Source organism: Schistocerca americana, chromosome 3, assembly GCF_021461395.2.
Source record: "Schistocerca americana isolate TAMUIC-IGC-003095 chromosome 3, iqSchAmer2.1, whole genome shotgun sequence".
Taxonomy (NCBI): domain Eukaryota; kingdom Metazoa; phylum Arthropoda; class Insecta; order Orthoptera; family Acrididae; genus Schistocerca; species Schistocerca americana.
In genome coordinates this window covers 10,120,419-10,147,168 of record NC_060121.1, presented here as the reverse complement: position 1 = coordinate 10,147,168, position 26,750 = coordinate 10,120,419, and positions in this window count along the sequence as shown.

Genomic DNA, 26,750 nt, shown 5'->3' with positions numbered 1-26,750 from the left:
CAATAAGAAGGTCCAAGTGATACAGTAAACCTAAAGTGAAGCATCGGAATCTATAACTAGTGTCACAGGAATGGTTCAAAACGTAGACAGTAAGAAGAGTCAGTCTTCTTGTACTTAAGTCGGCATTGTGCCTTTCCTAAGTAATTCCGATGCAATTTCTGTGGTTCCTCGTCAATAAGAAGGTCCAAGGGATACAGTAAACCTGAAGTGAAGCATCGGAATCTATAACTAGTGTCACAGGAATGGTTTAAAACATAGACAGAAGGATGAGTCAGTCTTCTTGTACGTAAGTCGGCATTGTGCCTTTTGTATTTAATTCCGATGCAATTTCTGTGTTTCATCGTCAATAAGAAGGTATAAGGGATACAGTAAACATATAGCGAAGCATCGGAATCGAAAACTGGTCTCACAGGAAAAGTTCAAAGCATGGTCAGTATGAAAAGTCAGTCTACTTGTACTTAAGTTCTGTTTAATTCCGATGCAATTTCTAAGTTTCATCGTCAATAAGAAGGTCAGGGGGATACAGTAAACCTGAAGTGAAGCATCGGAATCTATAACTAGTGTCACACGAATGGTTAATAACATTGACAGTAAGAAGAGTCAGTCTTCTTGTACTTTAGTCGGCATTGTGCCTTTTGTATTTAGTTCCGATGCAATTTTTGTGTTCCATCGTCAATAAGAAGGTCCAAGTGATACAGTAAACCTAAAGCGAAGCATCGGAATCTATAACTAGTGTCACAGGAATGGTTCAAAACATGGACAGTAAGAAGAGTCAGTTTTCTTGTACATAAGTCGGCATTGTGCCTTTTGTATTTAATTCCGATGCAATTTCTGTTTTTCATCGTCAATAAGAAGGTCACAGGGATACAGTAAACCTGAAGTGAGGCATCGGAATCTATAACTAGTCTCACAGAAATGGTTCAAAGTATAGACAGTAAGATGAGTGAGTTTTCCTGTACTTAATTCGGCATTGTGCCATTTGTATTTAATTCCGATGCAATTTCTGTGTTTCATCGTCAATAAGAAGGTCAGCGGCATTCAGTAAACCTGAAGTGAATAATTGGAATCTATAACTAGAGTCACAAGAATAATTCAAAACATAGACAGTAAGAAAAGTCAGTTTTCTTGTACTTATGTCGGCATTGTGCCTTTTGCAATTAATTCCGATGTAATTTCTGTGATTCATCGTCAATAAGAAGGTCACAGGGATACAATAAACATGAAGTGAAGCATCGGAATCTATAACTAGTGTCACAGGAATGGTTCAAACATAAACAGTAAGAAGAGTCAGTTTTCTTGTACTTAAGTCGGTATTGTGCCTATTCTATTTAATTCCGACGCAATATCTGTGTTTCATCGTCAATAAGAAGGTCAGAGGGATACAGTAAACCTGAAGTGAAGCATCGGAATCTATAACTAGTGTCACAGGAATGGTTTAAAACAAAGACAGAATGAAAAGTAAGTTTTCTTGTACTTAAGTCGGCATTGTGCCTTTAGTATCTAATTCCGATGCAATTTCTGTGTTTCATCGTCAATAAGAAGGTCAGAGGGAACAGTAAGCCTGAAGTGAAGCATCGGAATCTATAACTAGTGCCACAGGAATGGTTCAAACATAGACAGTAAGAAGAGTCAGTTTTCTTGTACTTATGTGGCATTGTGCCTTTTGTATTTAATTCCGATGCAATTTTTGTCTTTCATCGTCATTACGAAGGTCAGAGGGATACAGTAAACCTGAATTGAAGCATCGTAATCTATAACTAGTGTCACAGGAATGGTTTAAAACATAGACAGTAAGAAGAGCCAGTATTCTTGTACTTCGGTCGGCATTGTGCTTTTTGTAGTTAATTCCTATGCAATTTCTGTGTTTCATCGTCAATAAGAAGGTCAGAGGGATACAGTAAACCTGAAGTGAAGCATCGGAATATATAACTAGTGTCACAGGAATGGTTCAAAACATAGACAGTTAGAAATGTCAGATTTCTTGTACTTTAGTCGACATTGTGTGTTTTGTTTTCATTTCCGATGAAATTTCTGCGTTTCGTCGTCAATAAGAAGGTCCACCGGATACAGTAAACCGGAAGTGAAGCATCGGAATCTAAAACCGGTCTCACAGGAAAGGTTCAAAACATAGACAATAAGAAGAGCCAGTCCTCTTGTACTTGAGTCGGCATTGTGCCTTTTGTATGTAATTCCGATGCAATTTCTGTGTTTCATAGTCAATAAGAAGGTCCAAGGGATACAGTAAACCTGAAGTGAGGCATCGGAATCTATAACTAGCGTCACAGGAATGCTTCAAAATATATACAGTAGGAAGAGTCAGTCTTCTTGTACTTAAGTCGGCATTGTGCCTTTTGTATTTAATTCCGATGCAATTTCTGTGTTTCATCATCTATAAGAAGGTCCAAGGGATACAGTAAACTTGAAGTGAGGCATCGGAATCTATAACTAGTGTCACAGGAATGGTTCAAAACACAGTCAGTAAGAGGAGTCAGTCTTCTTGTACTTAAGTCGGCATGGTGCCTTTTGTATTTAATTCCGATGCAATTTCTGTGTTACATCGTCAATAAGAAATCCAAGGGATGCAGTAAACATGTAGCGAAGCATCGGAATCTAAAACTGGTCTCACAGGAAAAGTTCAAAGCATAGTCAGTAAGAAGAGTCAGTCTACTTGTACTTAAGTCGGCATTGTGCCTTTTCTATTTAATTCCGATGCAATTTCTAAGTTTCATCGTCAATAAGAAGGTCAGAGGGATACAGTAAAAATGAAGTGAAGCATCGGAATCTATAACTAGTGTCACACGAATGGTTAATAACATTGACAGTAGGAAGAGTCAGTCTTCTTGTACTTAAGTCGGCATTGTGCCTTTTGTATTTAATTCCGATGCAATTTCTGTGTTTCATCGTCAATAAGAAGGTCCAAGTGATACAGTAAACCTAAAGTGAAGCATCGGAATCTATAACTAGTGTCACAGGAATGGTTCAAAACGTAGACAGTAAGAAGAGTCAGTCTTCTTGTACTTAAGTCGGCATTGTGCCTTTCCTAAGTAATTCCGATGCAATTTCTGTGTTTCCTCGTCAATAAGAAGGTCCAAGGGATACAGTAAACCTGAAGTGAAGCATCGGAATCTATAACTAGTGTCACAGGAATGGTTCAAAACATAGACAGAAGGATGAGTCAGTCATCTTGTACGTAAGTCGGCATTGTGCCTTTTGTATTTAATTCCGATGCAATTTCTGTGTTTCATCGTCAATAAGAAGGTCCAAGGGATACAGTAAACATATAGCGAAGTATCGGAATCGAAAACTGGTCTCACAGGAAAAGTTCAAAGCATGGTCAGTATGAAAAGTCAGTCTACTTGTACTTAAGTTCTGTTTAAATCCGATGCAATTTCTAAGTTTCATCGTCAATAAGAAGGTCAGGGGGATACAGTAAACCTGAAGTGAAGCATCGGAATCTATAACTAGTGTCACACGAATGGTTAATAACATTGACAGTAAGAAGAGTCAGTCTTCTTGTACTTTAGTCGGCATTGTGCCTTTTGTATTTAGTTCCGATGCAATTTTTGTGTTCCATCGTCAATAAGAAGGTCCAAGTGATACAGTAAACCTAAAGTGAAGCATCGGAATCTATAACTAGTATCACAGGAATGGTTCAGAACATAGACAGTTTGAAGAGTCAGTCTTCTTGTACTTAAGTCGGCATTGTGCCTTTTCTATTTAATTCCGATGCAGTTTCTGTGTTTCGTCGTCAATGAGAAGGTCCCAGGGATACAGTAAACCTGAAGTGAAGCATCGGAATCTATAACTTGTGTCACAGGAATGGTTCAAAACATAGACAGTAAGAAGAGTCATTCTTCTTGTACTTAAGTCGGCATTGTGCCTTTCCGAAGTAATTCCGATGCAATTTCTGAGTTTCGTCGTCAATAAGAAGGTCCAAGGGATGCAGTAAACCTGAAGCGAAGCATCGGAATCTATAACTACTATCACAGGAATGGTTCAAAACATAGACAGTAAGAAGAGTCAGTCTTCTTGTACTTAAGTCGGCATTGTGCATTTTCTATTTAATTCCGATGCAATTTCTGTGTGTCATCGTCAATAATAAAGTCCAAGGGATATAGTAAACCTAAAGTGAAGTATCGGAATCTATAACTAGTGTCACAGGAATGGTTCAAAACATAGACAGTAGGAAGAGTCAGTCTTCTTGTACTTAAGTCGGCATTGTGCATTTTGTATTTAATTCCGACGCAACTTCTGTGTTTCATCGTCAATAAGAAGGTCCAAGGGATACAGTACACCTGAAATGAAGCATCGGAATCTATAACTAGTGTCACAGGAATCGTTCAAATCATAGACAGTAAGGAGAGTCAGTCTTCTTGTACTTAAGTCGGCATTGTGCCTTTTCTATTTAATTCCGATGCAATTTCTGTGTTTGATCATCACGAAGAAGGTCAGAGGGATACAGTAATCCTGAAGTGAAGCACAGGAATCATTAACTAGTGTCACAGTAATGGTTAAAAACATTGACAATACGATGAGTCAGTCTTCTTGTACTTAAGTCGGCATTGTGCCTTTTGTATTTAATTCCGATGCAATTTCTGTGTTTCATCGTCAAGAAGAAGGTCCAAGTGATACAGTGAACCTAAAGTGAAGCATCGGAATCTATAACTAGTGTCACAGGAATGGTTCAAATCATAGACAGTAAGAAGAGTCAGTCTTCTTGTACTTAAGTCGGCATTGTGCCTTTTGTATTTAATTCCGATGCAATTTCTGTGTTTCGTCGTCAATAAGAAGGTCCAAGGGATACAGTAAACCTGAAGTGAAGCATCGGAATCTATAACTAGTGTCACAGGAATGGTTCAAAACATAGACAGAAGGATGAGTCAGTCTTCTTGTACGTAAGTCCGCATTGTGCCTTTTGTATTTAATTGCGATGCAATTTCTGTGTTTCATCGTCAATAAGAAGGTCCAAGGGATACAGTAAACATATAGCAAAGCATTGGAATCTAAAACTGGTCACACAGGAAAAGTTCAAAGCATGGTCAGTAAGAAGAGTCAGTCTACTTGTACTTAAGTTCTATTTAATTCCGATGCAATTTCTAAGTTTCATCGTCAATAAGAAGGTCAGAGGGATACAGTAAACCTGAAGTGAAGCATCGGAATCTATAACTAGTGTCACACGAATGGTTAATAACATTGACAGTAAGAACAGTCATTTTTCTTGTAGTTTAGTCGGCATTGTGCCTTTTGTATTTAGTTCCGATGCAATTTTTGTGTTTGATCGTCAATAAGAAGGTCCAAGTGATACAGTAAACCTAAAGTGAAGCATCGGAATCTATAACGAGTATCACAGGAATGGTTCAAAACATAGACAGTTTGAAGAGTCAGTCTTCTTGTACTTAAGTCGGCATTGTGCCTTTTCTATTTAATTCCGATGCAGTTTCTGTGTTTCGTCGTCAATGAGAAGGTCCAAGGGATACAGTAAACCTGAAGTGAAGTATCGGAATCCATAACTAGTGTCACAGGAATGGTTCAAAACATAGACAGTAAGAAGAGTCAGTCTTCTTGTACTTAAGTCGGCATTGTGCCTTTCCTAAGTAATTCCGATGCAATTTCTGTGTTTCGTCGTCAATAAGAAGGTCCAAGGGATGCAGTAAACCTGAAGTGAAGCATCGGAATCTATAACTACTGTCACAGGAATGGTTCATAACATAGACAGTAAGAAGAGTCAGTCTTCTTGTACTTAAGTCGGCATTGTGCATTTTCTATTTAATTCCGATGCAATTTCTGTGTGTCATCGTCAATAATAAAGTCCATGGGATATAGTAAACCTGAAGTGAAGAATCGGAATCTATAACTAGTGTCACATGAATGGTTCAAAACATAGACAGTAGGAAGAGTCAGTCTTCTTGTACTTAAGTCGGCATTGTGCATTTTATATTTAATTAAGATGCAACTTCTGTGCTTCATCGTCAACAAGAACGTCCAAGGGATACAGTACACCTGAAATGAAGCATCGGAATCCATAACTAGTGTCACAGGAATCGTTCAAATCATAGACAGTAAGGAGAGTCAGTCTTCTTGTACTTAAGTCGGCATTGTGCCTTTTGTATTTTATTCCGATGCAATTTCTGTGTTTCATCGTCAAGAAGAAGGTCCAAGTGATACAGTAAACCTAAAGTGAAGCATCGGAATCTATATCTAGTGTCACAGGAATGGTTAAAAACATAGACAGTAAGAAGAGTCAGTCTTCTTTTACTTGAATCGGCATTGTACCTTTCCTATTTAATTCCGGTGCATTTTCTGTGTGTCGTCGTCAATAAGAAGGTCCAAGGGATGCAGTAAACCTAAAGTGAAGCATCGGAATCTATAAATAGTGTCACAGGAATGGTTCAAATCATTGACAGTAAGAAGAGTCAGTCTACTTGTACTTAAGTCGGCTTTGTCCCTTTTGTATTTAATCCCGATGCAATTTCTGTGTTTCGTCGTAAATAAGAAGGTCCAAGGGATACAGTAAACCTGAAGTGAATCATCGCAATCCATAACTAGTGTCACAGGAGTGGTTCAAAACATAGTCAGTAAGATGAGTCAGTCTCCTTGTACTTATGTCGACATTGTGCCTTTTCTATTTAATTCCGATGCAAGTTCTGTGTTTCATCGTCAATAACAAGGTCAAAGGGAAACAGTAAACCTCGAGTGAACCATCGGAATCTATAACTAGTGTCAATGGAATGGTTCAAATCATAGACAGTAAGAAGAGTCAGTCTTCTTGTACTTAAGTCGGCATTGTGCCTTTTGTATTTAATTCTAATGCAATTTCTGTGATTCATCGTCAATAAGAAGGTCCAAGGGATACAGTAAACCTAAAGTGAAGCATCGGAATCTATAACTAGTATCACAGGAATGGTTCAAAACATAGACAGTTTGAAGAGTCAGTCTTCTTGTACTTAAGTCGGCATTGTGCCTTTTCTATTTAATTCCGATGCAGTTTCTGTGTTTCGTCGTCAATGAGAAGGTCCCAGGGATACAGTAAACCTGAAGTGAAGCATCGGAATCTATAACTTGTGTCACAGGAATGGTTCAAAACATAGACAGTAAGAAGAGTCATTCTTCTTGTACTTAAGTCGGCATTGTGCCTTTCCTAAGTAATTCCGATGCAATTTCTGAGTTTCGTCGTCAATAAGAAGGTCCAAGGGATGCAGTAAACCTGAAGTGAAGCATCGGAATCTATAACTACTATCACAGGAATGGTTCAAAACATAGACAGTAAGAAGAGTCAGTCTTCTTGTACTTAAGTCGGCATTGTGCATTTTCTATTTAATTCCGATGCAATTTCTGTGTGTCATCGTCAATAATAAAGTCCAAGGGATATAGTAAACCTAAAGTGAAGTATCGGAATCTATAACTAGTGTCACAGGAATGGTTCAAATCATAGACAGTAGGAAGAGTCAGTCTTCTTGTACTTAAGTCGGCATTGTGCATTTTGTATTTAATTCCGACGCAACTTCTGTGTTTCATCGTCAATAAGAAGGTCCAAGGGATACAGTACACCTGAAATGAAGCATCGGAATCTATAACTAGTGTCACAGGAATCGTTCAAATCATAGACAGTAAGGAGAGTCAGTCTTCTTGTACTTAAGTCGGCATTGTGCCTTTTCTATTTAATTCCGCTGCAATTTCTGTGTTTGATCATCACGAAGAAGGTCAGAGGGATACAGTAATCCTGAAGTGAAGCACAGGAATCATTAACTAGTGTCACAGTAATGGTTAAAAACATTGACAATAAGATGAGTCAGTCTTCTTGTACTTAAGTCGGCATTGTGCCTTTTGTATTTAATTCCGATGCAATTTCTGTGTTTCATCGTCAAGAAGAAGGTCCAAGTGATACAGTGAACCTAAAGTGAAGCATCGGAATCTATAACTAGTGCCACAGGAATGGTTCAAATCATAGACAGTAAGAAGAGTCAGTCTTCTTGTACTTAAGTCGGCATTGTGCCTTTTGTATTTAATTCCGATGCAATTTCTGTGTTTCGTCGTCAATAAGAAGGTCCAAGGGATACAGTAAACCTGAAGTGAAGCATCGGAATCTATAACTAGTGTCACAGGAATGGTTCAAAACATAGACAGAAGGATGAGTCAGTCTTCTTGTACGTAAGTCCGCATTGTGCCTTTTGTATTTAATTGCGATGCAATTTCTGTGTTTCATCGTCAATAAGAAGGTCCAAGGGATACAGTAAACATATAGCAAAGCATCGGAATCTAAAACTGGTCACACAGGAAAAGTTCAAAGCATAGTCAGTAAGAAGAGTCAGTCTACTTGTACTTAAGTTCTATTTAATTCCGATGCAATTTCTAAGTTTCATCGTCAATAAGAAGGTCAGAGGGATACAGTAAACCTGAAGTGAAGCATCGGAATCTATAACTAGTGTCACACGAATGGTTAATAAGATTGACTGTAAGAACAGTCAGTCTTCTTGTAGTTTAGTCGGCATTGTGCCTTTTGTATTTAGTTCCGATGCGATTTTTGTGTTTGATCGTCAATAAGAAGGTCCAAGTGATACAGTAAACCTAAAGTGAAGCATCGGAATCTATAACTAGTATCACAGGAATGGTTCAAAACATAGACAGTTTGAAGAGTCAGTCTTCTTGTACTTAAGTCGGCATTGTGCCTTTTCTATTTAATTCCGATGCAGTTTCTGTGTTTCGTCGTCAATGAGAAGGTCCAAGGGATACAGTAAACCTGAAGTGAAGTATCGGAATCCATAACTAGTGTCACAGGAATGGTTCAAAACATAGACAGTAAGAAGAGTCAGTCTTCTTGTACTTAAGTCGGCATTGTGCCTTTCCTAAGTAATTCCGATGCAATTTCTGTGTTTCGTCGTCAATAAGAAGGTCCAAGGGATGCAGTAAACCTGAAGTGAAGCATCGGAATCTATAACTACTGTCACAGGAATGGTTCAAAACATAGACAGTAAGAAGAGTCAGTCTTCTTGTACTTAAGTCGGCATTGTGCATTTTCTATTTAATTCCGATCCAATTTCTGTGTGTCATCGTCAATAATAAAGTCCATGGGATATAGTAAACCTGAAGTGAAGAATCGGAATCTATAACTAGTGTCACATGAATGGTTCAAAACATAGACAGTAGGAAGAGTCAGTCTTCTTGTACTTAAGTCGGCATTGTGCATTTTATATTTAATTAAGATGCAACTTCTGTGCTTCATCGTCAACAAGAAGGTCCAAGGGATACAGTACACCTGAAATGAAGCATCGGAATCCATAACTAGTGTCACAGGAATCGTTCAAATCATAGACAGTAAGGAGAGTCAGTCTTCTTGTACTTAAGTCGGCATTGTGCCTTTTGTATTTAATTCCGATGCAATTTCTGTGTTTCATCGTCAAGAAGAAGGTCCAAGTGATACAGTAAACCTAAAGTGAAGCATCGGAATCTATATCTAGTGTCACAGGAATGGTTCAAAACATAGACAGTAAGAAGAGTCAGTCTTCTTTTACTTGAATCGGCATTGTGCCTTTCCTATTTAATTCCGGTGCATTTTCTGTGTGTCGTCGTCAATAAGAAGGTCCAAGGGATGCAGTAAACCTAAAGTGAAGCATCGGAATCTATAACTAGTGTCACAGGAATGGTTCAAATCATTGACAGTAAGAAGAGTCAGTCTACTTGTACTTAAGTCGGCTTTGTCCCTTTTGTATTTAATCCCGATGCAATTTCTGTGTTTCATCGTAAATAAGAAGGTCCAAGGGATACAGTAAACCTGAAGTGAATCATCGCAATCCATAACTAGTGTCACAGGAGTGGTTCAAAACATAGTCAGTAAGATGAGTCAGTCTCCTTGTACTTATGTCGACATTGTGCCTTTTCTATTTAATTCCGATGCAAGTTCTGTGTTTCATCGTCAATAACAAGGTCAAAGGGAAACAGTAAACCTCGAGTGAACCATCGGAATCTATAACTAGTGTCAATGGAATGGTTCAAATCATAGACAGTAAGAAGAGTCAGTCTTCTTGTACTTAAGTCGGCATTGTGCCTTTTGTATTTAATTCTAATGCAATTTCTGTGATTCATCGTCAATAAGAAGGTCCAAGGGATACAGTAAACCTGAAGTGAAGCATCGGAATCTATAACAAGTGTCGCAGGAATGGTTCAAAAAATAGACAGTAGGAAGAGTCAGTCTTCTTGTACTTAAGTCAGCATTGTGCCTTTTGTATTTAATTCCGATGCAATTTCTGTGTTTCATCGTCAATAAGAAGGTCCAAGGGATACAGTAAACCTGAAGTGTGGCATCGGAATCTATAACTAGCGTCACAGGAATGCTTCAAAATATAGACAGTAGGAAGAGTCAGTCTTCTTGTACTTAAGTCGGCATTGTGCCTTTTGTATTTAATTCCGATGCAATTTCTGTGTTTCGTCATCTATAAGAAGGTCCAAGGGATACAGTAAATTTGAAGTGAGGCATCGGAATCTATAACTAGTGTTACAGGAATGGATCAAAACTCAGTCAGTGAGAGGAGTCAGTCTTCTTGTACTTAAGTCGGCATGGTGCCTTTTGTATTTAATTCCGATGCAATTTCTGTGTTTCATCGTCAATAAGAAGGTCCAAGGGATACAGTAAACATATAGCGAAGCATCGGAATCTAAAACTGGTCTCACAGGAAAAGTTCAAAGCATAGTCAGTAAGAAGAGTCAGTCTACTTGTACTGAAGTCGGCATTGTGCCTTTTCTATTTAATTCCGATGTAATTTCTAAGTTTCATCGTCAATAAGAAGGTCAGAGGGATACAGTAAACCTGAAGTGAAGCATCGGAATCTATAACTAGTGTCACACGAATGGTTAATAACATTGACAGTAAGAAGAGTCAGTCTTCCTGTACTTAAGTCGGCATTGTGCCTTTTGTATTTAATTCCGATGCAATTTCTGTGTTTCATCGTCAATAAGAAGGTCCAAGTGATACAGTAAACCTAAAGTGAAGCATCGGAATCTATAACTAGTGTCACAGGAATGGTTCAAAACATAGACAGTAAGAAGAGTCAGTCTTCTTGTACTTAAGTCGGCATTGTGCCTTTCCTAAGTAATTCCGATGTAATTTCTAAGTTTCATCGTCAATAAGAAGGTCAGAGGGATACAGTAAACCTGAAGTGAAGCATCGGAATCTATAACTAGTGTCACACGAATGGCTAATAACATTGACAGTAAGAAGAGTCAGTCTTCTTGTACTTAAGTCGGCACTGTGCCTTTTCTATTTAATTCCGATGCAGTTTCTGTGTTTCGTCGTCAATGAGAAGTCCAAGGGATACAGTAAACCTGATGTGAAGCATCGGAATCAATAACTAGTGTCACTGGAATGGTTCAAAACATAGACAAAAGGATGAGTCAGTCTTCTTGTACGTAAGTCGGCATTGTGCCATTTCTATTTATTTCCGATGCAATTTCTGTGTTTCATCGTCAATAAGAAGGTCAGAGGGATACCGTAAACCTGAAGTGAAGCATCGGAATCTATAACTAGTGTCACGGGAATGGTTCAAAACATAGATATTAGGAAGAGTCAGTCTTCTTATACTTAAGTCGGCACTGTGCCTTTTGTATTTAATTTCGAAGCAATTTCTGTGTTTCATCGTCAATTAGAAGATCAGAGGGATACAGTAAACCTGAAGTGAAGCATCGGAAAGTATAACTAGTGTCACAGGAATGGTTCAAAACATAGACAGAAGGATGAGTCAGTCTTCTTGTACATAAGTCGGCATTGTGCCTTTTGTATTTAATTCCGATGCAATTTCTGTGTTTCATCGTCAATACGAAGGTCAGAGGGATACAGTAAACCTCAAGTGAAGCATCGGAATCTATAACTAGTGTCACGGGAATGGTTCAAAACATAGAGATTAGGAAGAGTCCGTCTTCTTATACTTAAGTCGGCACTGTGCCTTTTGTATTTAATTTCGATGCAATTTCTGTGTTTCATCGTCAATTAGAAGATCAGAGGGATACAGTAAACCTGAAGTGAAGCATCGTAATCTATAACTAGTGTCACAGGAATGGTTCAAAACATAGACAGTAGGAAGAGTCAGTCTTCTTGTACTTAAGTCGGCATTGTGCACTTTGTATTTAATTCCGATGCAACTTCTGTGTTTCATCGTCAATAAAAAGGTCCAAGGGATACAGTACACTTCAAATGAAGCATCGGAATCTATAACTAGTGTCACAGGAATCGCTCATATCATAGACAGTAAGGAGAGCCAGTCTTCTTGTACTTAAATCGGCATTGTGCCTTTTCTATTTAATTCCGAAGCAATTTCTGTGTTTGATCATCACGAAGAAGGTCAGAGGGATACAGTAAACCTGAAGTGAAGCACAGGAATCATTAACTAGTGTCACAGTAATGGTTAAAAACATTGACAGTAAGATGAGTCAGTCTTCTTGTACTTAAGTCGGCATTGTGCCTTTTGTATTTAATTCCGATGCAATTTCTGTGTTTCATCGTCAAGAAGTAGGTCCAAGTGATACAGTAAACCTAAAGTGAAGCATCGGAATCTATAACTAGTGTCTCAGGAATGGTTCAAAACATAGACAGTAAGAAGAGTCAGTCTTCTTGTACTTAAGTCGGCATTGTGCCTTTCCTATTTAATTCCGGTGCATTTTCTGTGTTTCGTCGTCAATAAGACGGTTCAAGGGATGCAGCAAACCTGAAGTGAAGCATCGGAATCTATAACTAGTGTCACAGGAGTGGTTCAAAACATAGTCAGTAAGAAGAGTTAGTCTCCTTGTACTTATGTCGACATTGTGCCTTTTCTATTTAATTCCGATGCAATTTCTGTGTTTCATCGTCAATAACAAGGTCAAAGGGAAACAGTAAACCTGGAGTGAACCATCGGAATCTATAACTAGTGTCAATGGAATGGTTCAAATCATAGACAGTAAGAAGAGTCAGTCTTCTTGTACTTAAGTCGGCATTGTGCCTTTTGTATTTAATTCCGATGCAATTTCTGTGTTTCATCGTCAATAAGAAGGTCCAAGGGATACTGTAAACCTGAAGTGAGGCATCGGAATCTATAACTAGCGTCACAGGAATGCTTCAAAATATAGACAGTAGGAAGAGTCAGTCTTCTTGTACTTAAGTCGGCATTGTGCCTTTCCTAAGTAATTCCGATGCAATTTCTGTGTTTCGTCGTCAATAAGAAGGTCCAAGGGATACAGTAAACTTGAAGTGAAGCATCGGAATCTATAACTAGTGTCACAGGAATGGTTCAAAACATAGACAGAAGGATGAGTCAGTCTTCTTGTACGTAAGTCGGCATTGTGCCTTTTGTATTTAATTCCGATGCAATTTCTGTGTTTCATCGTCAATAAGAAGGTGCAAGGGATACAGTAAACATATAGCGAAGCATCGGAATCTAAAACTGGTCTCACAGGAAAAGTTCAAAGCATAGTCAGTAAGAAGAGTCAGTCTACTTGTACTTAAGTCGGCATTGTGCCTTTTCTATTTAATTCCGATTTCATTTCTAAGTTTCATCGTCAATAAGAAGGTCAGAGGGATACAGTAAACCTGAAGTGAAGCATCGGAATCTATAACTAGTGTCACACGAATGGTTAATAGCATTGACAGTAAGAAGAGTCAGTCTTCTTGTACTTAAGTCGGCATTGTGCCTTTTGTATTTAATTCCAATGAAATTTCTGAGTTTCATCGTCAATAATAAGGTCCAAGTGATACAGTAAACCTAAAGTGAAGCATCGGAAACTATAACTAGTATCACAGGAATGGTTCAAAACATAGACTGTTTGAAGAGTCAGTCTTCTTGTACTTAAGTCGGCATTGTGCCTTTTCTATTTAATTCCGATGCAGTTTCTGTGTTTCGTCGTCAATGAGAAGGTCCAACAGATACAGTAAACCTAAAGTGAAGCATCGGAATCTATAACTAGTGTCACAGGAATGGTTCAAAACATAGACAGAAGGATGAGTCAGTCTTCTTGTACGTAAGTTGGCATGGTGCCTTTTGTATTTAATTCCGATGCAATTTCTGTGTTTCATCGTCATTAAGAAGGTCAGAGGGATACCGTAAACCTGAAGTGAAGCATCGGAATCTATAACTAGTGTCACGGGAATGGTTCAAAACATAGATATTAGGAAGAGTCAGTCTTCTTATACTTAAGTCGGCACTGTGCCTTTTGTATTTAATTTCGAAGCAATTTCTGTGTTTCATCGTCAATTAGAAGATCAAAGGGATACAGTAAACCTGAAGTGAAGCATCGGAAAGTATAACTAGTGTCACAGGAATGGTTCAAAACATAGACAGAAGGATGAGTCAGTCTACTTGTACGTAAGTCGGCATTGTGCCTTTTGTACTTAATTCCGATGCAATTTCTGTGTTTCATCGTCAATATGAAGGTCAGAGGGATACAGTAAACATCAAGTGAAGCAACGGAATCTATAATTAGTGTCACGGGAATGGTTCAAAACATAGAGATTAAGAAGAGTCAGTCTTCTTATACTTAAGTCGGCACTGTGCCTTTTGTATTTAATTTCGATGCAATTTCTGTCTTTCATCATCAATTAGAAGCTCAGAGGGATACAGTAAACCTGAAGTGAAGCATAGGAATGTATAACTAGTGTCACAGGTATGGTTCAAATCATAGACAGTAGGAAGAGTCAGATTTCATGTACTTGAGTGCGCATTGTACCTTTTGTATTTAATTTTGATGCAATTTCTGTGTTTCATCGTCAATAAGAATTTCCAAAGGATACAGTAAACATATTGTGAAGCATCCGAATCTAAAACTGGTCTCACAGGAAATGATCAAAACATAGACAGTAAGAAGAGCGAGTTCTCTTGTACTTAAGTCGGCATTGTGCCTTTTCTTTTTAATTCCGATGCAATTTCTGTGTTTCATCGTCAATAAGAAGGTCCAAGGGATACAGTAAACCTGAAGTGAGGCATCGGAATCTATTAGTAGTGTCACAGGAATGGTTCAAAACATAGACAGTATTAAGAGTAAGTCTTCTTGTACTTAAGTCGGCATTGTGCCCTTTGTATTTAATTCCGATGCAATTTCTGTGTTTCAACATCAATAAGAATGTCAGAGGGATACAATAAACCTGAAGTGAAGCATCGGAATCTAATACCGGTCTCACAGGAAAGGTTCATAGCATAGAGAGTAAGAAGAGCCAGTCATCTTGTATTTGAGTCGGCATTGTGCCTTTTGTATTAATTCCGATGAAATTTCTGTGTTTCATCGTCAATAAGAAGGTCAAAGGGCTACAGTAAACCTAAGTGAAGCTTCGGAATCTATAGCTAGTGTCACAGGAATGGTTCAAAACATAGTCAGTAAAAAGAGTCAGTCCTCTTGTACTTAAGTCGGCATTGCGCCTTTTGTATTTAATTCCGATGCAGTTTCTGTGTTTCGTCGCCAATGAGAGGGTCCAAGGGATACAGTAAACCTGAAGTGAAGCATCGGAATCTATAACTAGTGTCACAGGAATGGTTCAAAACATAGACAGAAGGATGAGTCAGTCTTCTTGTACTTAAGTCGGCATTGTGCCTTTTGTATTTAATTCCGATGCAATTTCTGTGTTTCATCGTCAATAAGAAGGTCAGAGGGATACAGTAAACCTCAAGTGAAGCATCGGAATCTATAACTAGTGTCACGGGAATGGTTCAAAACATAGAGATTAGGAAGAGTCAGTCTTCTTATACTTAAGTCGGCACTGTGCCTTTTGTATTTAATTTCGATGCAATTTCTGTGTTTCATCGTATATTAGAAGATCAGAGGGATACAGTAAACCTGAAGAGAAGCATCGGAATGTATAACTAGAGTCACAGGAATGGTTCAAATCATAGACAGTAGGAAGAGTCAGATTTCTTGTACTTGAGTCGGCATTGTGCCTTTTGTATTTAATTCCGATGCTATTTCTGTGTTTCATCGTCAATAAGAAGTTCCAAGTGATACAGTAAACCTAAAGTGAAGCATCGGAAACTATAACTAGTGTCACCGGAATGGTTCAAAACATAGACAGTAAGAAGAGTCAGTCTTCTTGTACTTAAGTCGGCATTGTGCCTTTTGTATTTAATTCCGATGCAATTTCTGTGTTTCATCGTCAATAAGAAGATCAGAGGGCTACAGTAAACCTGAAGTGAAGCATCGGAATCTATAGCTAGTGTCACAGGAATACTTCGAAGCAGAGACAATAGGAAGAGTCAGCCTTCTTGTACTTAAGTGGGCATTGTGCCTTTTCTATTTAATTCCGATGCAATTTCTGTGTTTCGTCGTCAATAAGCAGGTCCAAGGGATGCAGTAAACCTGAAGTGAAGCATCGGAATCTATAACTAGTGTCACAGGAATGGTTCAAAACATAGAAAGTAAGAAGAGTCAGTCTTCTTGTACTTAAGTCGGCATTGTGCCTTTCCTAAGTAATTCCGATGCAATTTCTGTGTTTCATCGTCAATAAGAAGGTCCAAGGGATGCAGTAAACATGAAGTGAAGCATCGGAATCTAAAACCGGTCTCACAGGAAAGGATCACAACATAGAGTGTAAGAAGAGCCAGTCATCTTGTATTTCAGTCGGCATTGTGCCTTTTGTATTTAATTCCGATGCAATTTCTAAGTTTCATCGTCACTAAGAAGGTCGGAGGGATACAGTAAACCTGAAGTGAAGCACAGGAATCTATAACTAGTGTCACAGAAATGGTTAAAACTTTGACAGTAAGATGAGTCAGTCTTCTTGTACTCAAGTCGGCATTGTGCCTTTCGTATTTAATTCCGGTGCATTTTCTGTGTTTCGTCGTCAATAAGAAGGTCCTAGGTATGCAGTAAACCTGAAGTGAAGCATCGGAATCTATAACTAGTGTCACAGGAATGGTTCAAATCATTCACAGTAAGAAGAGTCATTCTACTTGTACTTAAGTCGGCATTGTGCCCTTTGAATTTAATCCCGATGCAATTTCTGTGTTTCATCGTGAATAGGAAGGTCCAAGGGATACAGTAAACCTGAAGTGAATCATCGGAATCCATAACTAGTGTCACAGGAATGGTTCAAAACATAGTCCGTAAGAAGAGTCAGTATTCTTGTACATACGTCGACATTGTGCCTTTTCTATTTAATTCTGATGCAATTTCTGTGTTTCATCGTCAATTACAAGGTCAAAGGGATACAGTAAACCTGGAGTGAACCATCGGAATCTATAATTAGTGTCAATGGAATGGTTCAAATCATAGACAGTAAGAAGAGTCAGTCTTCGTGTACTTAAGTCGGCATTGTGCCTTTTGTATTTAATTCTGATGCAATTTCTGTGTTTCATCGTCAATAAGAAGGTACAAGGGATACAGTGAACCTGAAGTGAAGCATCGGAATCTATAACAAGTGTCACAGGAATGGTTCAAAAAATAGAAAGTAGGAAGAGTCTGTCTTCTTGTACTTAAGTCAACATTGTGCCTTTTGTATTTAATTCCGATGCAATTTCTGTGTTTCATCGTCAATAAGAAGGTCCAAGGGATACAGTAAACCTGAAGTGAAGCATCGGAATCTAAAACTGGTCTCACAGGAATAGTTCAAAGCATAGTCAGTAAGAAGAGTCAGTCTACTTGTACTTAAGTCGGCATTGTGCTTTTTCTATTTAATTCCGATGCAATTTCTAAGTTTCATCGTCAATAAGAAGGTCAGAGGGATACAGTAAACCTGAAGTGAAGCATCGGAATCTATAACTAGTGTCACAGGAATGGTTCAAAACATAGACAGTAAGAAGAGTCAGTCCTCTTGTACTTAAGTCGACATTGTGCCTTTTGTATTTAATTCCGATGCAATTTCTGTGTTTCATCGACAATAAGAAGCGAGTAGGGAGAAAGTAAACCTGAAGTGAAGCATCGGAATCTATAACTAGTGTCACACGAATGGTTCAAAATATAGACAGTTTGAAGAGTCAGTCTTCTTGTACTTAAGTCGGCATTGTGCCTTTTCTATTCAATTCCGATGCAGTTTCTGTGTTTCGTCGTCAATGAGAAGGTCCAAGGGATATAGGAAACCTGAAGTGAAGCATCGGAATCTATAACTAGTGTCACAGGAATGGTTCAAAACATAGACAGAAGGATGAGTCAGTCTTCTTGTACGTAAGTCGGCATTGTGCCTTTTGTATTTAATTCCGATGCAATTTCTGTGTTTCATCATCAATAAGAAGGTCAGAGGGATACAGTAAACCTGAAGTGAAGCATCGGAATCTATAACTAGTGTCACGGGAATGGTTCAAAACATAGAGATTAGGAAGAGTCAGTCTTCTTATACTTAAGTCGGCACTGTGCCTTTTGTATTTAATTTCGATGCAATTTCTGTGTTTCATCGTCAATTAGAAGATCAGAGGGATACAGCAAACCTGAAGTGAAGCATCGGAATGAGTATCTAGTGTCACAGGAATGGTTCAAATCATAGACAGTAGGAAGAGTCAGATTTCTTGTACTTGAGTCGGCATTGTGCCTTTTGTATTTAATTCCGATGCAATTTCTGTGTGTCATCGTCAATAATAAAGTCCAAGTGATACAGTAAACCTAATGTGAAGCATCGGAAACTATAACTAGTGTCACCAGAGGGTTCAAAACATAGACAGTAAGAAGAGTCAGTCTTCTTGTACGTAAGTCGGCATTGTGCCTTTTGTATTTAATTCCGATGCAATTTCTGTGTTTCATCGTCAATAAGAAGGTCAGAGGGCTACAGTAAACCTGAAGTGAAGCATCGGAATCTGTAGCTAGTGTCACAGGAATGGTTCAAAACAGAGACAGTAGGAAGAGTCAGCCTTCTTGTACTTAAGTCGGCATTGTGCCTTTTCTATTTAATTCCGATGCAAATTCTGTGTTTCGTCGTCAATAAGAAGGTCCAAGGGATACAGTAAACCTGAAATGAGGCATCGGAATCTATAACTAGTGTCACAGGAATGGTTCAAAACATAGACAGTTTGAAGAGTCAGTCTTCTTGTACTTAAGTCGGCATTGTGCCTTTTCTATTCAATTCCGATGCTGTTTCTGTGTTTCGTCGTCAATGAGAAGGTCCAAGGGATACAGGAAACCTGAAGTGAAGCATCGGAATCTATAACTAGTGTCACAGGAATGGTTCAAAACATAGACAGAAGGATGAGTCAGTGTTCTTGTACGTAAGTCGGCATTGTGCCTTTTGTATTTAGTTCCGATGCAATTTCTGTGTTTCATCGTCAATAAGAAGGTCAGAGGGATACAGTAAACCTGAAGTGAAGCATCGGTATCTATAACAAGTGTCACGGGAATGGTTGAAAGCATAGAGATTAGGAAGAGTCAGTCTTCTTATACTTAAGTCGGCACTGTGCCTTTTGTATTTAATTTCGATGCAATTTCTGTGTTTCATCGTCAATTAGAAGATCAGAGGGATACAGGAAACCTGAAGTGAAGCATCGGAATGAATATCTATTGTCACAGGAATGGTTCAAATCATAGACAGTAGGAAGTGTCAGATTTCTTGTACTTGAGTCGGCATTGTGCCTTTTGTATTTAATTCCGATGCAATTTCTGTGTTTCATCGTCAATACGAAGTTCCAAGTGATACAGTAAACCTAAAGTGAAGCATCGGAAACTATAACTAGTGTCACCGGAATGGTTCAAATCATAGACAGTAAGAAGAGTCAGTCTTCTTGTACTTAAGTCGGCATTGTGCCTTTTGTATTTAATTCCGATGCAATTTCTGTGTTTCATCGTCAATAAGAAGGTCAGAGGGCTACAGTAAACCTGAAGTGAAGCATCGGAATCTATAGCTAGTGTCACAGGAATGGTTCAAAACAGAGACAGTAGGAAGAGTCAGCCTTCTTGTACTTAAGTCGGCATTGTGCCTTTTCTATTTAATTCTGATGCAATGTCTGTGTTTCATCGTCAATAAGAAGGTACAAGGGATACAGTAAACCTGAAGTGAAGCATCGGAATCTATAACAAGTGTCACAGGAATGGTTCAAAACATAGACAGTAAGAAGAGTCAGTCTTCTTGTACTTAAGTCGGCATTGTGCCTTTTGTATTTAATTCCGGTGCATTTTCTGTGTTTCGAAGTCAATAAGAAGGTCCAAGGTATGCAGTAAACCTGAAGTGAAGCATCGGAATCTATAACTAGTGTCACAGGAATGGTTCAAATCATTCACAGTAAGAAGAGTCATTCTACTTGTACTTAAGTCGGCATTGTGACCTTTGTATTTAATCCCGATGCAATTTCTGTGTTTTATCGTGAATAAGAAGGTCCATGGGATACAGTAAACCTGAAGTGAATCATCGGAATCCATAACTAGTGTCACAGGAATGGTTCAAAACATAGTCCGTAAGAAGAGTCAGTATTCTTGTACTTATGTCGACATTGTGCCTTTTCTATTTAATTCCGATGCAATTTCTGTGTTTCATCGTCAATAACAAGGTCAAAGGGATACAGTAAACCTGGAGTGAACCATCGGAATCTATAATTAGTGTCAATGGAATGGTTCAAATCATAGACAGTAAGAAGAGTCAGTCTTCGTGTACTTAAGTCGGCATTGTGCCTTTTGTACTTAAATCTGATGCAATTTCTGTGTTTCATCGTCAATAAGAAGGTACAAGGGATACATTAAACCTGAAGTGAAGCATCGGAATCTATAACAAGTGTCACAGGAATGGTTCAAAAAATAGACAGTAGGAAGAGTCAGTCTTCTTGTACTTAAGTCAACATTGTGCCTTTTGTATTTAATTCCGATGCAATTTCTGTGTTTCATCGTCAATAAGAAGGTCCAAGGGATACAGTAAACCTGAAGTGAAGCATCGGAATCTATAACTAGCGTCACAGGAATGCTTCAAAACATAGACAGTAGGAAGAGTCAGTCTTCTTGTACTTAAGTCGGCATTGTGCCTTTTGAATTTAATTCCGATGCAATTTCTGTGTTTCATCATCAATAAGAAGGTCCAAGGGATACAGTAAACCTGTAGTGAGGCATCGGAATCTAAAACTAGTGTCACAGGAATGGTTCAAAACATAGTCAGTAAGAGGAGTCAGTCTTCTTCTACTTAAGTCGGCATGGTGCCTTGTGTATTAAATTCCGATGCAATTTCTGTTTTTCATCGTCAATAAGAAGGTCCACGGGATACAGTAAACATATAGCGAAGCATCGGAATCTAAAACTGGTCTCACAGGAATAGTTCAAAGCATAATCAGTAATAAGAGTCAGTCGACTTGTACTTAAGTCGGCATTGTGCTTTTTCTATTTAATTCCGATGCAATTTCTAAGTTTCATCGTCAATAAGAAGGTCAGAGGGATACAGTAAACCTGAAGTGAAGCATCGGAATCTATAACTAGTGTCACACGAATGGTTAATAACATTGACAGTAAGAAGAGTCAGTCTTCTTGTACTTAAGTTGGCATTGTGCCTTTTGTATTTAATTCCGATGCAATTTCTGTGTTTCATCGTCAATAAGAAGGTCCAAGTGATACAGTAAACGTAAAGTGAGGCATCGGAATCCATAACTAGTGTCACAGGAATGGTTCAAAACATAGACAGTAAGAAGAGTCAGTCTTCTTGTACTTAAGTCGGCATTGTGCCTTTCCTAATTAATTCCGATGCAATTTCTGTGTTTCGTCGTCAATAAGACGGTCCAAGGGATGCAGTAAACCTGAAGTGAAGCATCGAAATCTATAACAAGTGTCACAGGAATGGTTCAAAACATAGACAGTAAGAAGAGTCAGTCCTCTTGTACTTAAGTCGGCATTGTGCCTTTTGTATTTAATTCCGATGCAATTTCTGTGTTTCATCGACAATAAGAAGCGAGGAGGGATAAAGTAAACCTGAAGTGAAGCATCAAAATCTATAACTAGTGTCACAGGAATGGTTCAAAACATAGACAGTAAGAAGAGTCAGTCTTCTTGTACTTAAGTCGGCATTGTGCCTTTTGTATTTAATTCCGATGCAATTTCTGTGTTTCATCGTCAATAAGAAGGTCAGAGGGCTACAGTAAACCTGAAGTGAAGCATCGGAATCTATAGCTAGTGTCACAGGAATGGTTCAAAACAGAGACAGTAGGAAGAGTCAGCCTTCTTGTACTTAAGTCGGCATTGTGCCTTTTCTATTTAATTCTGATGCAATTTCTGTGTTTCATCGTCAATAAGAAGGTAAAAGGGATACAGTAAACCTGAAGTGAAGCATCGGAATCTATAACAAGTGTCACAGGAATGGTTCAAAACATAGACAGTAAGAAGAGTCAGTCTTCTTGTACTTAAGTCGGCATTGTGCCTTTTGTATTTAATTCCGGTGCATTTTCTGTGTTTCGAAGTCAATAAGAAGGTCCAAGGTATGCAGTAATCCTGAAGTGAAGCATCGGAATCTATAACTAGTGTCACAGGAATGGTTCAAATCATTCACAGTAAGAAGAGTCATTCTACTTGTACTTAAGTCGGCATTGTGACCTTTGTATTTAATCCCGATGCAATTTCTGTGTTTCATCGTGAATAAGAAGGTCCAAGGGATACAGTAAACCTGAAGTGAATCATCGGAATCCATAACTAGTGTCACAGGAATGGTTCAAAACATAGTCCGTAAGAAGAGTCAGTATTCTTGTACTTATGTCGACATTGTGCCTTTTCTATTTAATTCCGATGCAATTTCTGTGTTTCATCGTCAATAACAAGGTCAAAGGGATACAGTAAACCTGGAGTGAACCATCGGAATCTATAATTAGTGTCAATGGAATGGTTCAAATCATAGACAGTAAGAAGAGTCAGTCTTCGTGTACTTAAGTCGGCATTGTGCCTTTCCTAATTAATTCCGATGCAATTTCTGTGTTTCGTCGTCAATAAGAAGGTCCAAGGGATGCAGTAAACCTGAAGTGAAGCATTGAAATCTATAACAAGTGTCACAGGAATGGTTCAAAACATAGACAGTAAGAAGAGTCAGTCCTCTTGTACTTAAGTCGGCATTGTGCCTTTTGTATTTAATTCCGATGCAATTTCTGTGTTTCATCGACAATAAGAAGCGAGGAGGGATAAAGTAAACCTGAAGTGAAGCATCGGAATCTATAACTAGTGTCACAGGAATGGTTCTAAACATAGACAGTTTGAAGAGTCAGTCTTCTTGTACTTAAGTCGGCATTGTGCCTTTTGTATTTAATTCCGATGCAATTTCTGTGTTTCATCATCAATAAGAAGGTCCAAGGGATACAGTAAACCTGAAGTGAGGCATCGGAATCTATAACTAGTGTCACAGGAATGGTTCAAAACATAGTCAGTAAGAGGAGTCAGTCTTCTTCTACATAAGTCGGCATGGTGCCTTTTGTATTTAATTCCGATGCAATTTCTGTGTTTCATCGTCAATAAGAAGGTCCACGGGATACAGTAAACATATAGCGAAGCATCGGAATCTAAAACTGGTCTCACAGGAATAGTTCAAAGCATAATCAGTAAGAAGAGTCAGTCGACTTGTACTTAAGTCGGCATTGTGCTTTTTCTATTTAATTCCGATGCAATTTCTAAGTTTCATCGTCAATAAGAAGGTCAGAGGGATACAGTAAACCTGAAGTGAAGCATCGGAATCTATAACTAGTGTCACACGAATGGTTAATAACATTGACAGTAAGAAGAGTCAGTCTTCTTGTACTTAAGTTGGCATTGTGCCTTTTGTATTTAATTCCGATGCAATTTCTGTGTTTCATCGTCAATAAGAAGGTCCAAGTGATACAGTAAACCTAAAGTGAGGCATCGGAATCCATAACTAGTGTCACAGTAATGGATCAAAACATAGACAGTAAGAAGAGTCAGTCTTCTTGTACTTAAGTCGGCATTGTGCCTTTTGTATTTAATTCCGATGCAATTTCTGTGTTTCATCGTCAATAAGAAGATCAGAGGGCTACAGTAAACCTGAAGTGAAGCATCGGAATCTATAGCTAGTGTCACAGGAATACTTCGAAGCAGAGACAATAGGAAGAGTCAGCCTTCTTGTACTTAAGTGGGCATTGTGCCTTTTCTATTTAATTCCGATGCAATTTCTGTGTTTCGTCGTCAATAAGCAGGTCCAAGGGATGCAGTAAACCTGAAGTGAAGCATCGGAATCTATAACTAGTGTCACAGGAATGGTTCAAAACATAGAAAGTAAGAAGAGTCAGTCTTCTTGTACTTAAGTCGGCATTGTGCCTTTCCTAAGTAATTCCGATGCAATTTCTGTGTTTCATCGTCAATAAGAAGGTCCAAGGGATGCAGTAAACATGAAGTGAAGCATCGGAATCTAAAACCGGTCTCACAGGAAAGGATCACAACATAGAGTGTAAGAAGAGCCAGTCATCTTGTATTTCAGTCGGCATTGTGCCTTTTGTATTTAATTCCGATGCAATTTCTAAGTTTCATCGTCACTAAGAAGGTCGGAGGGATACAGTAAACCTGAAGTGAAGCACAGGAATCTATAACTAGTGTCACAGAAATGGTTAAAACTTTGACAGTAAGATGAGTCAGTCTTCTTGTACTCAAGTCGGCATTGTGCCTTTCGTATTTAATTCCGGTGCATTTTCTGTGTTTCGTCGTCAATAAGAAGGTCCTAGGTATGCAGTAAACCTGAAGTGAAGCATCGGAATCTATAACTAGTGTCACAGGAATGGTTCAAATCATTCACAGTAAGAAGAGTCATTCTACTTGTACTTAAGTCGGCATTGTGCCCTTTGAATTTAATCCCGATGCAATTTCTGTGTTTCATCGTGAATAGGAAGGTCCAAGGGATACAGTAAACCTGAAGTGAATCATCGGAATCCATAACTAGTGTCACAGGAATGGTTCAAAACATAGTCCGTAAGAAGAGTCAGTATTCTTGTACATACGTCGACATTGTGCCTTTTCTATTTAATTCTGATGCAATTTCTGTGTTTCATCGTCAATTACAAGGTCAAAGGGATACAGTAAACCTGGAGTGAACCATCGGAATCTATAATTAGTGTCAATGGAATGGTTCAAATCATAGACAGTAAGAAGAGTCAGTCTTCGTGTACTTAAGTCGGCATTGTGCCTTTTGTATTTAATTCTGATGCAATTTCTGTGTTTCATCGTCAATAAGAAGGTACAAGGGATACAGTGAACCTGAAGTGAAGCATCGGAATCTATAACAAGTGTCACAGGAATGGTTCAAAAAATAGAAAGTAGGAAGAGTCTGTCTTCTTGTACTTAAGTCAACATTGTGCCTTTTGTATTTAATTCCGATGCAATTTCTGTGTTTCATCGTCAATAAGAAGGTCCAAGGGATACAGTAAACCTGAAGTGAAGCATCGGAATCTAAAACTGGTCTCACAGGAATAGTTCAAAGCATAGTCAGTAAGAAGAGTCAGTCTACTTGTACTTAAGTCGGCATTGTGCTTTTTCTATTTAATTCCGATGCAATTTCTAAGTTTCATCGTCAATAAGAAGGTCAGAGGGATACAGTAAACCTGAAGTGAAGCATCGGAATCTATAACTAGTGTCACAGGAATGGTTCAAAACATAGACAGTAAGAAGAGTCAGTCCTCTTGTACTTAAGTCGACATTGTGCCTTTTGTATTTAATTCCGATGCAATTTCTGTGTTTCATCGACAATAAGAAGCGAGTAGGGAGAAAGTAAACCTGAAGTGAAGCATCGGAATCTATAACTAGTGTCACACGAATGGTTCAAAATATAGACAGTTTGAAGAGTCAGTCTTCTTGTACTTAAGTCGGCATTGTGCCTTTTCTATTCAATTCCGATGCAGTTTCTGTGTTTCGTCGTCAATGAGAAGGTCCAAGGGATATAGGAAACCTGAAGTGAAGCATCGGAATCTATAACTAGTGTCACAGGAATGGTTCAAAACATAGACAGAAGGATGAGTCAGTCTTCTTGTACGTAAGTCGGCATTGTGCCTTTTGTATTTAATTCCGATGCAATTTCTGTGTTTCATCATCAATAAGAAGGTCAGAGGGATACAGTAAACCTGAAGTGAAGCATCGGAATCTATAACTAGTGTCACGGGAATGGTTCAAAACATAGAGATTAGGAAGAGTCAGTCTTCTTATACTTAAGTCGGCACTGTGCCTTTTGTATTTAATTTCGATGCAATTTCTGTGTTTCATCGTCAATTAGAAGATCAGAGGGATACAGCAAACCTGAAGTGAAGCATCGGAATGAGTATCTAGTGTCACAGGAATGGTTCAAATCATAGACAGTAGGAAGAGTCAGATTTCTTGTACTTGAGTCGGCATTGTGCCTTTTGTATTTAATTCCGATGCAATTTCTGTGTGTCATCGTCAATAATAAAGTCCAAGTGATACAGTAAACCTAATGTGAAGCATCGGAAACTATAACTAGTGTCACCAGAGGGTTCAAAACATAGACAGTAAGAAGAGTCAGTCTTCTTGTACGTAAGTCGGCATTGTGCCTTTTGTATTTAATTCCGATGCAATTTCTGTGTTTCATCGTCAATAAGAAGGTCAGAGGGCTACAGTAAACCTGAAGTGAAGCATCGGAATCTGTAGCTAGTGTCACAGGAATGGTTCAAAACAGAGACAGTAGGAAGAGTCAGCCTTCTTGTACTTAAGTCGGCATTGTGCCTTTTCTATTTAATTCCGATGCAAATTCTGTGTTTCGTCGTCAATAAGAAGGTCCAAGGGATACAGTAAACCTGAAATGAGGCATCGGAATCTATAACTAGTGTCACAGGAATGGTTCAAAACATAGACAGTTTGAAGAGTCAGTCTTCTTGTACTTAAGTCGGCATTGTGCCTTTTCTATTCAATTCCGATGCTGTTTCTGT